The sequence below is a fragment of the Chinchilla lanigera genome, unplaced genomic scaffold, assembly GCF_000276665.1.
Source record: "Chinchilla lanigera isolate Chin_1 unplaced genomic scaffold, ChiLan1.0 scaffold00013, whole genome shotgun sequence".
Lineage (NCBI taxonomy): Eukaryota > Metazoa > Chordata > Mammalia > Rodentia > Chinchillidae > Chinchilla > Chinchilla lanigera.
Window position 1 is genome coordinate 13,798,350 of NW_004955414.1, and position 5,043 is coordinate 13,803,392.

Genomic DNA, 5,043 nt, shown 5'->3' on the forward strand with positions numbered 1-5,043 from the left:
TTACTTGTGTCTGTTCAGAAGGAGGACAAAACCAAGTTCACCTTCCCTTTGGTTTGGTTTGTTCTTGTTTGTTTTGGTATCAGAAATCAAACTCAGGACCTCACACTTGCCAGGCAGGTGCTGTGCCACTGAGCTGTATCCCTGGCCCCTGGTTTGGTTTTTTGAGACAGGGTCTCACTGTTTAACTCTGGCTTGCCCTGAACTCATGATCCTTCTGCCTCAGCCTCCTGAGTGCTGGGACTTCAGACGTGTACCATCACACCTGGCTAAAACCCCAGTCTTGAATCAGACTGACTTAGGTTCGAATCCTGACTTGATCGCAAGCTGGGTAACCTTGGCCAAGAAGCTGAGCTTCTTCCTCACTGGGCAACAGCCCCTCGCCCCCAGGGCTATGCACCTTGACTAGCTTGTCCATGTGGCAATTCCAAGCTAGGCCTGCCTCACAGAGTTCAGTAACGATCTTTCAGGAGGTAGTTACGGGGAGAAGGATGCCAGGAGGGTACAGTTTAACAGAGAGTTACAGGCACTCGGTGTGTGCATCCAGAAGGTGGGTACAGCCTGAAAGAGGCTGAGAGCTTCACACACATGCTACAGGAACTCAGGGAAGGAGAGTTTTCTCAGAAAGGGCTGTATGGATGGTCCAGCAGGGCCCTTGAGGGCGGGTTGGATGTGATAGAGTAAGCAGGGAGGGCACTATGAACTCACCAAACAAAAGAAACGTGGCAGCCAGGCAGAGAGGGCGACTGAGGATGAGTGTGTGCTCACAGCCGCTGCACGGGGGAACAGCAAGGCAGGCGTTGTGTTCAGCCCAGTCTCATGCTCACATCCTTCTGAGGTGAGGTCAGCCATCTACTCAGCAAAAACGTGAGAGGGAACATAAGACACAGGTGGTACCGTCCCAGTGGGTAAGGGAGTCAGCGTGGGGAGCAGCAGGGCGTGCTGCTTGTGAGCTGCCCTCTCCCTGCATGGGACCCAATGGTGACTGCACCCAGACAAAGCTTGATATCACTGAGGTCTTTGTCCCAGCGAAAGCCAGCTAAAGGGGCAATTTCTGGCACATAGAGGCTGTCGGCTCTCTGTCCTGCAGCGGGTGTAGCCCCACACAGCAGAAGAATGGTCAGAGTGCTAGAGGGAGCTCTCACGGCACCGTGGTATGACCACCTCGTGAGGCCTGCCCCCGACAGGGTCCCTGCGTGCTTGAAGGCCGGGCACTGTGCTGTGATCTCAGGATCACCAAGGCCCTTTGCCCTTTTATAAAAAGCCAAGTCTCATGACCCTGTCCGACTTGGGGCCAGAGCTTGATAGGCAGGAGTGGCCATGTTCCCCTCTTGCCTACACCTCAGTGCCCAGCAGCCCGTGATGCAGCCACCTGGTTTTATAAAGCACTCTGTGGCCTAAATTACAGCATTTGTGTAACTGCCCGTTTGTTCATTCCAATCCCAGCCTCCTTTTACAAATTACTCCTAAAATTATCTGTTGCAGATGGGGCCTAGTGAAGGTCAGCCTGTGGGCAGAGCACCCGCCTGTCCCTTTCCTGGGCTGCAGGCTCTTCACGTTGACCAGCTGTGTCTGCTTGGATCCCGGGGGGCTCAGGGCCGATAGGGGTGGTTGGCTGGGAAACAAGGCCCTGTGATCATCTCCAGAACAAAACAACCTTGGAAATAGACGCATCAAAGGGCGGGCTGGGCTGGCTCCCAGGCCTGCAGGGTCCTGGCTTTGGCAGCTCTGTCTTCCCAGAACATCCAGTGCCCTCCGTTTCCTCCAGAACCTTGGGGCCAGTGTGGCACCAGCAGAGCTGAAGAGACAACCTGGAGACACATTTACCCGGTCTGGGATACAGAGACCAGAGGGCTGCTGAGGAGAAGTCTGGCTGATCCCAGAGGATCGCTGAGCACCCATAACACCCAGGATCCCACAAAAGATGGCGAAACATGCTTCCAAGTGAGGTTGCCTTTCTCTGACTCCTCTGAGCAGTGCCTCTCAGCCTGGTGTACCCAACCGTGCTGGGCCTCCACTTTGTACACAGTACACAGGGCATTGCAACGCCTCTGTCAACGTTTCCCAGTTAGGTGGCAGCCCTAGAGTGTTCCCGCCCATTCCTCTTCTTATGCCAGGCCTGTCCCCAAAGCCTAGGTTCCCTTTTACTGGGAATTGGGTAAAGGCCAGCTGAGCCCCATTTGAAATCCTCTAGGGATCAGGCCAGCTAAAAAACAAAGGGTGCTCTCTGCCCAACCCCAATTAGTTCACTTCATAAATCTTCTATTGGATTTGCTTAGCAAACACCCTTTGGTAACTTATAGGTCACGAAACTCCTTCATATGCATAGTTTCCTTTCATAGAACGTAGCACACACCATGCCATTTCACATGTCCCTTTCCTAGCTTGTCTTCCTAGCAAACATCTCATCCAGCACCACCCTGCATAAGCCTTGCCTTCATGGCTCCACCACGCAGGATCAGTCCCAGCCCCCTGCCCGATACCTCAGGAACACTTTATCACCCAACTGCAGTTGTTCACGGGCAGTGCGGTACTGGTAAATAGTCAACAACCAGCTCCCTGGGGGAAAAGCCCTGATCTGGAAAGAACAGATAGAGCTTGCTGCATAGAGCGGTGTTAAGGGCTTGATAATGTAATACTCTATAGCTTTTGGACAGTGTCTGGAGTACAGTAAGTACTAAGTGTGGGAAGTTATTATTATATTATGATGACTTTATGTCCTCATTGTTCGTTGCTGTTCTCCTTGCCTACTCCCTGTGTCTCCCTCGTGATCCATGGAGGTCTCTACCTTCTGAATATCACCCAAGCTACTCCCACCACTTGAAGTGTTCCACTGTCTCCTCTCCAGTGACTCACATCCTGTCCATCCGCAGTGGACAGTCTCCCTACCCATGACACACTCTCTCACTGAGCCCTTCCTCCTCCAGTCTTCCCTTGCCCCATCATTGGCATCTCCTTGGGTGTGAAAAGACAGATCTCATTACACATTCTGTGTATAGACTGAATGTTTGTGTCCTCCTAAAATTCATGTTGAATCCTAACCTTCAATGTGATGGTATTTGAAGGTGGTGCCTTTGGGAGGTGACTGGGTTGAGGGTGGAGCCCTCCCAAATGAGATTAGTGCCCTTATAAAAGAGAGATCAGAAGACTCCCTTACTATTTCCACCAGGTGGGATGCAATGACAAGATGCCCATTTATGACCCAAAAACCAGCAGCTATAACTTAAGTGCTGAGTGATCCCTGAAGTTCCATGTACTAAGGCTTGGCCCCCAGAGTGTGCCATCAGGAGGTGGTAGAACTTTTCAAAGATGGGGGCCTACCACTGCACCGAGTCAGGACCTGAACTGGGACTGTGGGGTTCCACTTTCTCCCCTTCTCTCTATGCTTCCTGGCTTAAGACACGAGCCTTTGCCCTAACATATGCTTCTGCAGTGTGCTACCCTCACCAGAGACCCAAACCAGTGGAGCCACCCAATCTTGGACCAGAACCATAAGCAAAAGTAAATCTTACTTCACTCTGTAAGTAGCCTATGACAGGAAGTTTGTTATAGTGGAATAGAAAGCTAATACACAGTTTCTCACCAGACAACAAATCTGCTAGTCCTCGGACTTATCACCCTCTAAAACTGTAAGAAATAAACTATTGTTTGAGGCTTAGGGGTGTAGCTCATTGGTACAGCACTTGCCTAGTATGTGCAAATTCTTGAGTTTGATTCCCAGTGACAAAAAAGAAAAAAGAATGTTTCAAACAATGGCTTTTTTCTTTTATTGATAAGATACTCAACTTATTGTATTTTGTTATAGCAGGAAGCATGCACTAAGAAAGTTATACACTCTGTGAAGCACCTGCCATTTGCCTGGCCCAGGGATGCCCTCTGGGAAGTCACAGGTGAACCTTGCACATTCCTCCCTTGGCAAGCTGGTACAGAAGAGAGACAGGTAAGCAAATTACAGTATGGTGCCCAGTGCTATGGTGGCTCTAGACAGAGTGGCTCACAAAGATAGGATGGCCAGCTGTAACCATAGCCCCTGAGTGTATGCAACACTTTACCGTTTACAAAGTACTCACTCCCTTTTCCTTACTAAGTCTCCTCAAGAGGGGAGTCACTCAGATGGCCGGCGTAACCCTCTACTAACTACTAACCCTCCCATGAGTGCAGTCAGAAAGCTTCTGTGAGGCTAAAGGTTGGTGCCCCCGGCCTCACAGAATGAGCTTTCTTTCCTAAATAAGGAAACTGAGATCTGAAGGTGAAATCACTTGTCTGTAGTCACCCTGCATGCAAGAGTCGCATTTGGCACATATGAGCATATAAGGATAGCACTTGGCTAATATCAAGTGGAATTTTTTTTTATTTATCAAGCGGAATTAAATGTCATTTAATTTAAATTAATTGGCCAAGTTGACCAAGGACCCATGCTGAAACCTCCTTTAAGATTATTTCCACGAGGCCAAGGACATAACCATGCCTCTTCTATGTGCCAGAACTCTGCCCCAGATGCCTGCACTTATGTTCGAGGTGACCTTGAGCAAATCTCTTCACTGTCTTGGAGCTGGCTGAAAGCTTCCTTGGCAAAATGTAGCACAGCTGAGTAGGGTTCGACCAGCTAGAGCCCTCTTCTAGGCAGAGCTGGGTAGAAGGGTGACCTTCCTACCTGCGAGAACATACTAATGAAGGCCAGAAATCCATGCCAGAGCTGTCATGGGAACACAGGACTGGCTCCTCCTTGTCTTCTACCACACGTTCATCTCGTGATAGAAAGCTGTGAACATGTTGCTTAGTGACAGAGCAGTCTTGTGATTTCTGTATTTTCCAGGGTGAAATGCTACACTGTATTAAATGCTCCTGGGATAAAGTGGCCAGGCAGAGTAGAGTTACTCGGACGGCAGGTCACACTAGCAACCCTCCCACGAGTGTAGTCACAAAGCTTTTGTGGGGCTGAAGGGTGGTGCGCTCCTTCGCAGAAGAGAAACCAGGGTAGACGAACTGAGTCCCCCCCGCCCCCTCCCAATTCCTGAACAGGAAAAGATTCTCCTTGTTGGCTGT